We start from the raw sequence: 9,354 nt of genomic DNA on the forward strand, positions 1-9,354 counted from the left end.
ATGCTCAACCTCCCACTTTTGAGGGTGAACGAGACCCACTCAAGAGTGCTTGTTGGATCTCCGATATGGAGGGGGCCTTTTGCACTAGTGAGTGCCCTCTCGATAAGAAGACGAGGTATGGTAGTAGCATGATGAGAGGAGATGCCAAGTTATGGTGGAATGCAAAAATCCGACTTTATGGAGAAGAACAAAGTATGAGTTTGACGTGGGATGAGTTTAAGGTGGAATTTTTCAAGGAGTACCGAACTTCGGCCGATCTTTCGAGGCTCAAGGACGAGTTGCGTACTTTGAGGAAAGGGTCAATGGATTTGAACACTCTCAAGTCCACTTTCTTATCAAAGACCCAATTTTGCCCGGAGTATGTCAGGAATGATCATATGTTGAAAGAAGATTTCTACCGAACCTTGAATGATAACTATAAAGAAAGGATTAGTAGGAACTCGGCGAAGACTTTCGATGAGTTATTCGATATCGCTAAGGGTTTTGAGTCGCTTGCTCCGAGAAAGAGTGACTTCACCTTTGGCAAACGAAAATTTGAAGCTACTAGCCACTTGAACAAGAAGAGTAGGAGTGCGACCGAGAGCGCCGGTAGTGTGAGAATGGGAGATTCAAAGGGTTTTAGACCCACGTGCTACAATTGTGGGCGACAAGGGCACATGGCCCATGATTGTACGAACTCATCTTCTAACAAAATTGTTTGTTTCAATTGTAATAAAGAAGGACATCGAAGGACGGAATGTCCCGATTTGAGGAATGATCAAGTTAAGAAGCTAGAAAAGGTAGTGGGAACGGCGAGGGGACAAAATTATTTAATGACCAACGACGAGGCTAAGCAATCCAATGAAGTTGTCTCAGGTACTTTCATGGTCGACTCTAATCCGGCAAGGATATTATTTGATAGCGATGCTAATTTGTTTTTTGTGTCACCTCATTTTGTGTCTAAGCTTAACAAACCGCTAGCTAAGTTAGGCCATCCGGTAGAAGTCGAAATAGCGGATGGTAAGACGGTGCTAGGAGTTGATGTTTGTAATTACTGTGATGTTGTGTTTGGTACCGAAATGTTCAAAATTGATCTTATCCCTATGACTTTGGGTGAGTTTGATATTGTCATTGGTATGGATTGGCTCGATCGTTATAGATCTTATATTGCATTCTATGAAAAGTCTATTTGTGTGAAGACCCCAAGTGGGGGAGAGTTAATTATTCATGGCGAGAGACGGAGAAGACTTGTGCCATTATGCACTATTGCACGGAAACGTCGTTTTCTTAGTAGTGGTGGTATGGCTTTTCTTGCTTATGTAGTTGATACTCGTGAAGAGCCACCATCCATTCGTGAAATTTCGGTGGTTAATGAATTCGAAGATGTTTTTTCGGATGAATTACCGGGTGTTCCGGTGTAAAGACAAGTTGAATTTCGCATTGAGTAGGTTCCGGGTGCTACTCCCATTGCTAAAACTCCTTATCATTTAGCATCAACGGAAATGCAAGAGTTGTTAAATCAAACCCAAGAGTTGCTTGAAAAGGGTTTTATTCGACCGAGCGCTTCGCCATGGGGCGCTCCAGTTTTATTCGTGAAGAAGAAGGATGGTAGTATGCAGATGTGCATCGATTATCAGGAGTTGAATAAAGTGACGATCAAGAATCGTTATCCATTACCTCGGATTGACGACTTGTTTGATCAACTCCAAGGCGCGACTTATTTTTCTAAAATTGACTAACGGTCCGGTTATCACCAAATGCGGGTCCGTGAGGAAGATATTGAGAAAACGGCCTTTCGAACGCGTTACGGGCATTTTGAATTTGTAGTTATGCCTTTTGGTCTTACGAATGCACCAGTGGAATTCATGGATCTTATGAACCGAGCGTGCCAACCTATGTTGGACAAGTCGGTAATTGTGTTCATTGACAACATACTTGTCTATTCGAAGTGTATGAAGAAATATGAACATCATTTACGTGGAATGTTGAAGACGTTGCGAAAAGAGAAGTTGTATGCTAAATTCTCCAAATGTGAATTTTGGCTAAGGGAAGTTCAATTCCTTGGTCATATTGTGAACAAAGAAGGTATTCAAGTAGATCCAGAGAAAATAGAGACGGTAAAGAGTTGGGGACAACCGACTACGCCTACGAAAATTTGAAGTTTTCTCGGATTGGCCAGTTATTATCATCGGTTTATCCAATACTTTTCTAAAATCGCTTCTCCATTGACGAAATTGACGAGAAAGAACGCTAGATTTAATTGGAAAAATGAGCAAGAGATCGCTTTCCAATTGTTAAAAGAGAAGTTGTGTCAAGCTCCGGTGTTAGTGTTACCGGAAGGTGTAGAAGATATGACGGTTTATTGTGATGCTTCTTTAAATGGGCTCGGGTGTGTTCTAATCCGGCGATACGAGTAGGATCGTTACGCATGATTATTACTAACGATTTTCTTGTAAAGCTTGGTGAGATACAAATTGAAGTGTTCGTTAACAACAAGTATGAAGAATAAATCATGGGGCAAACGGAGTCTATTACCTTAGGCCCACATGGTTTGTTGTCCTTTCAAGGAAGAGCGTGGGTGCCTAAGATGGGGGATTATCAACGAGTGCTACTTGATGAAGCACATAAGTCAGAGTATTCCATTCATAAGGGCGCAACAAAAATGAATCTTGATTTGAAGAAAGAGTATTGGTGGCCGGGCATGAAACGTGATGTTATTAAGTATGTTGAGCAATGCTTCACGTGTTTGAAAGTTAAGGCCGAGCATCAAAAGCCGTATGGTATGTTACAACCGTTAGAAATCCCGAAATGGAAATGGGGGCACATTACCATGGATTTCATCACGAAGTTACCAAAGAACCCAATTGAATACGATTTGGGTGATAGTTGATCGGTTGACGAAAAGTGCTTTATTTCTTCCCATTCGGGAAACAATATCGTCGAAGACTTTATCTAAGTTATTTATCAAGGAGGTGATATGGAGACATGGGGTTCCTATTTCTATTGTTTCGGATTGGGATGCTCGTTTCACATCTCAGTTTTGGGAAAAGTTTCATGAAGATATGGGTACACAATTGAGATTGAGCACGTCGTACCATCCTCAAACGGATGGTCAAACTGAATGTACGAATCAAACATTGGAGGATATGTTACGGGGGTGTAATATTGATTTCGGTGGTAGCTGGGATGAGCACTTACCTATGGAAGAATTCTCGTACAACAATAGCTACCATGCTAGTATTGGAATGCCACTGTATGACATGCTTTATGGGCGTAGGTTTCCAACTCCTATATGTTGGGGTGAAGTGGGACAAAGAGAAATCGGGAGTACCGATTTGGTTTTAGAGACAAATAGTAAGATTGAGATGATTCTGGCTCGACTTAAGGCGGCGCAAGATAGACAAAAATCTTATGCCGATAAACGAAGGCAACCGATTGAGTTTCAAGAAGGTGACATGGTAATTCTTAAAGTTTCGCCATGGAAAGGTGTTATTCGGCTTCAAAAATGAGGAAAGTTAGCTCATCGGTTTATTGGTCCTTTTAAAATTTTAGCTCGTGTTGGTGAAGTTGCGTATCATTTGGAATTACCCGAAGAGCTTGCGGGGATCCATAATACATTTCATGTTTCCCATCTCCGTAAGTGTCTTACGGATAATTCATCATGGGGTGCCTTTAGACGAGATTGAGCTAAACAACAAGTTAGAGTATGTTGCAGAGCTGACTGCTATACTCGATGAAAAGGTGAGAAATAAGGAAGTAAGAACTTTTAAAGTTCAATGGCACCGAAGTGAGAACTTTTAAACTTTTAAGGAAGTGAGAATGTGTTAGTTTATCTTCCCTCTTGTCATGCGGCTTGGATCGCGAGGATGCGCTCCGATTCAAGTGGGGGAGAGTTGTAAGACCCAAATAATTATGGTATAGAAGTGTAAATAAGGTACATAAAGTGTGAGATGCATCGTGTAATTAAACAGGGGTCAGAGCCTGTTCAGACCCTTGTGCGCGCCGCATACACATAAGGTGTGACGCCCCGTACAAAATCAACTTGTACGGATCATCAAAAATAGGATCATTACATGGTTACAACACTATATGCTATTTTAAAACAAGTTTGCATTCATGAAAAGACAACGTTTTACAAAAGATAGCATGCTTCTACGAATGGAAATTATTAATAAGTACGTGACACAAAGGCCATTACAAAACCATTATTCAAATGTAACATAAGTTGAGAATGCAAAGTAAAAGTTCCATGATTGAAACATCTCTAAACAATGCAGCGGAAGTCTAACACAACAAGTCTATAACAGCAAGTCTAACAGCGGAAGCAACAACTTCTAAGCACCTGAGAAGTAACATGCTTTAAAATGTCAACACGAATGTTGGTGAGTCATAGTTTTAGTAAATAAGGATATAATGTAGACCATGAGATTTCGTATTCAAAATAGTATGAAAAGTATATGCTTATCTGTGGGCACCCGGTAACTAACTGTTGGTCCCTTGATAAACAACAGGAGTATTGTAGGGGGGGTGAATACAATTTCTTTCAAATAACTTGACAGTTAAATACGACGAGTATTCAAGAATGTAAATTAAATAGAGTCGTAGGTAAGTTTTCAATGGTTTATTCTTTATTGATAAAATCACAAAGAATTACAACTATCCTTGGCGGAATGATAGTTGGTTGATACAGATTACCTAGATTATAGCTATGAAGTTAACTTAAAGCTATTACACATTTTGGACTCTAAATAATAAGACCCACACCACTAGTTGTTACAATAATGAATACATCAATTTATACTAGTCCTATTATCTATGTAATTGATCCATTGTCCACTGGTACATAGGATGTCTGTACTTGTAGGGACAATTGCATCAGAGAGCGTACTCTCCTCTTTCCTCTTTGGTAGCTATTTGCATGAACACCCCAATTCGGTTTGGCACCACTATTTGTTTAAACAAATAGAATGTTGTGTTCCCTAGGCATTGACAAAGTATAGCACATGTCTGCATATGCGTTAAACTTCTGCATTCCCACGTGGTCTTGCAAGGTCACTTGTCAGCCGCCGACGCATGTCCTTTTCTGTTCAATTTTATCTTTGACTTCTGTTGAATAGTACACTTGATGTAGACCACTTAGGAAACCACCATGCTTGTAATGGAGCATGGCTGTCTTGTGTTGTATACTGCTGACTAGGTTTACTGGTTCTTCTCATGCTGAGTCACTTGATATTCTTGAAATGCTGGGTACTCATCCTATGCTGATTAGAAGAATACTCTCTACCTTGTGCTGGTAGACTAGGCAGCATACAGAAACACTTGACACGGCAATATTTGCTGTCAATACATAACAAACTTGTACTGGCTGCACATAACATTTTAGTGTACATAAATTCTGTTTTGTCATAATTAGATCCTTAATTATTTTAGGGACTCAACAATCTCCCCCTATTTGATGATGACAAAACCTATGACATATAGAGAAAACACTAAAGCCAGCACTAAGAGACCTAATGAAAATAGGCAGTAACTTTATCCCTTTTTAAATTTGTTTTGGATCTTTTGCTGAGTTATCTATATCTTATAATTTGATATGATTTTGAAGATAAACTCATTTCATTAACATTACAGCAGAGTATATACAAACATTTACAAAACAGTATAATGAAAAATGAAATAACAGAAGATACAATTAGAAGGCTATATGTCTTTCTCTTTATCTTTCTCTTGTTCATCTTCAGATAGCTCTTCTTGTTTAATTTTCCAGGCTTCAGGAAATAGGAGAGGTATCTCAGCAGGGTCAAATACAGGAATTTGAGGAGGTAGAATGATGGGACCTGTTCTGTATGTGCCTTCACCAGTAGATTTCTTTCCTTTAGGCTTTTGAGAAAGAATTTCTTCTACATTCACTACTGGTGCGTTCCCGAATTTTGTAGCTTTGTTGAAGAGCTCTTAAAGATCAGGTTTCAATGAGTCTTTAATGGAACTTTTACCCTTACCAACAAAGTACTCCAAAATCTCCATCCATTCACTAAATCCTAAGGTTCTCAATTTAGTAAAGTCTATCCTCTCTTGAACATTATTTTCCCTGCTGATACTAAAAGCTCTTTTTGTGCCTCTGTGCACCATGATGATTTTTATGGGATTTGATCTCCTGGTTAGTACATCAGCATACCTGCTCCTATAGTAATGATCCCCAAGTTCAATTGTTCGTTCAGTCTCTATAGGGGCAGTAGCAGGTGCTTTCTCAGCAGCTTCCAACTCATCGAGTTCCTTATCCTGAGCTTTGACAATGGCTTTTATTACCTTTTGAGACTCAGCTTATTCTTTTCTGTCAGCAGCCAGTTTGTCCTCTATTTCCTTAAGCCTTAATCTCTCAGCAAGTTCAGCAACAGCAGCCTCCCTTCTTTGCCTTTCAGCTTCTAAGCCCAAAAGAAAATCATCGACAGTAATTTTCAGGGATTTTGTTGTTTCAATCATCTTTCTACCCTCTTCAGTTATAAGGGCAGCACGATACTGCCTTAGATCCATGCCCAGTTGCCTAGCCTCATGAAATTGAGCTTTCTGTTCATCAGTAGAGAGCCTTTGACCACTGTTATTTAGATACACTTTAATTTCAATGCCATAATTCAAGGCAGTGATGTAGAGTGGTTGATCAAGAGGATGATGCAGCAATCTAACTTGGCGTATCCTTTCATTAATTGCTGCTTATCTTTGCTCAAGCAATTCAGGAACAGTGATCTCCAGCCTGTAAGTTTCCCTTTCATCTGGATTCATCCTTCTCAGATCTGGCTCACCTCGGGCAAATGAATCATCTTCCCAAGTTGTGTGTTTACCATGACGTTTTAGGGAAGATGGTGTTGGGATTTAACATGTTCCATTATGTTTGAAACATCTTAAGAATCAAATTAAATCGGAAGCATGTAATTACCATTTTAGAACATGTTAATATTTAACCAATTTAAAGTTAAATCACAATTAGGATCAAGTTGTGAAACATACTTTCAAACTACAAGAAAGAAAGGAGTTTATACCTATTCCAAGCTTGGTAGTGAGTGATGAAGATGATGATGAAGAATAGAGCTTCAAATGGATGAAACCTCAAGTAGTTATACCACAAGCTAACCACCAACACCTTTGCTTTTAGTTAGCATTTGATTGTAACACTTGAATCAACTTGCAAAAAAAAAAATTTGAACCCCTTTACTACTCAAAAAGAGCCGCGGCCAGCAGGCAGAAAAAAGAGGGTGTGCAGTTTTTTTTTTGTATATTTTTGATGTGTATTACAAGTATCTTAAGTCTCCAAGAGAGCCTTGGTACTTATGCCTCTTGAAAATGGAAGTAGCCATTCAAATGGTTAGTCAAATGGCATGCCTACATGGACTTCAATGCCACTCACAAATTTGTTTTTAAAATAAGGTTTATAAAAGATAAATTTTTATAAAACTCTTTTATAAAACTTCCATTCCATTTTATATATATACATTTTATTATATAAAACCAATTTATATAAAATGTAACATAAATTAATTAATTATTTAACCTATAAATAATTAAATCCATATTATATAAATTATTCCATAATTTATATATATGTACACATCAAGTAATATTTCAGAAAACCATTTTTCTTAAAGTTCAAGTGTCGCGTATTTAATCAATGATCCAATCGTTAAGATTAAATACGTATAAGGTGTCGGTAAGCTTGTTAGTGGGTATGACCCGACTTGGATCAAAACATATTAGCCACGTTAATTTAATATGTGTCTCGAGCATACGAAATACCTTCAATCTCCCACTTGCACGAGAAACATAAGAAATTAATGTAAGTGATGGATACCACCTAACGACCGTCCATCACCCCCAATATGTTATGACTTTGTGCCATTCAATAACATCATCCCTTTCGAGTTCCCATCTCGAATATGAATAGGTGAATCTTTCATTATTTCCTTTTGTCCTAGATGTCATGTTAAATCTAAGAGATACAGAGTGATCACTCTCTTCTAGATTTAAGTTTATCCGGCCTTAGACATCTGACTCTCAATGAATAAGAGGAAAAAATTCCATCTTGACTACATACGTCCTAAATATATACCTTGTATCATACCTGAGTTCTTTCTTATGAACTACCATATTTTAGAATAGTGAAGGAAAGAATCAAGGCACAATACTTGGTAAATATCTAAACCCAATATGTATCTCAGGTCAGAGGATACAATGATATTTGCCTTTACTCAAGATTACATGTGATCAACCACAAAGGCTCCATTTAGTAAATCTTGAGGCGGGTCTTCCATTATTTGTATCTCACAAATATCTATGAACCTTGATTGCAACCTTGCCCCACATTCATCCCGTGAATGTATACCAATCCAAGTTCATAATAGTCTAAACCTCACACTTGTTCCCACAAATGTAATCGACTACGGAATTTAGAATAATTACTTATTCATGGATAAAATATGCAAAATAGGAACTTGACTCAAAATAAATTAATACCATAATTATATTAATGAGTTTGAACAATTTCGTTCCGTTACAATACTTAAAACAGATCATGACCAATCACTAGAATATCGAAGCCCTAATGCACAAACATGTCCTGCATGTTTTGCTCCATGTAAGAGCTTCGTGAGAGGATCCGCTATATTAAGATCTGTGTGAACTTTGCGAATACATATCTTTCCCTTTTCAACTTTATCCCTTATGTAGTTGAATCTTCGCTCAATGTGATGGGTCTTTTGGTGAGCACGAGGTTCCTTGATTTGAGCAATCGCACCCTCGTTGTCACAAAATATCTCAAGAGGGTCCTGAATGGAAGGGACTACTCCTAAGTCGTCGATGAATTTCTTCATCCATGCAGCTTCCTGAGTTGCCAATGAGGCGGCAATGTACTCTGACTCTATAGTGGATAATGCAACAACATCCTGTTTTGAACTCTTCCAAGAGACCGCACCTCCATTTAATGTGAATACATAACCGGATTGTGATCGAGAATCATCTCGATCAGTTTGGAAACTCGCATCCACGTAACCTTTTACAGCGAGTTCCTCCTCACCAGACCCGTATATAGAAACATATCCTTAGTCCTCCTAAGGTATTTCAATATACTTTTAACCGCAATCCAATGACTGTTTCCTGGGTTATTCTGGTATCTACTTGTCAAGCTAAGAGCGCATGACACATCCGGTCTAGTGCATATCATTGCATACATGATTGACCCAATAGCAGATGCGTATGGGACTTTCTTCATTCTCTCTTATTCATCTTTCGTGGTAGGACACTGAGATGACCTGAGAAGCGTTCCTCTTTGAATAGGTATCAAACCTTTCTTAGAGTTGTCCATCTTGAACCTTTTCAAGATCTTTTCAA

Source organism: Rutidosis leptorrhynchoides, chromosome 5 (assembly GCF_046630445.1).
Source record: "Rutidosis leptorrhynchoides isolate AG116_Rl617_1_P2 chromosome 5, CSIRO_AGI_Rlap_v1, whole genome shotgun sequence".
NCBI lineage: Eukaryota > Viridiplantae > Streptophyta > Magnoliopsida > Asterales > Asteraceae > Rutidosis > Rutidosis leptorrhynchoides.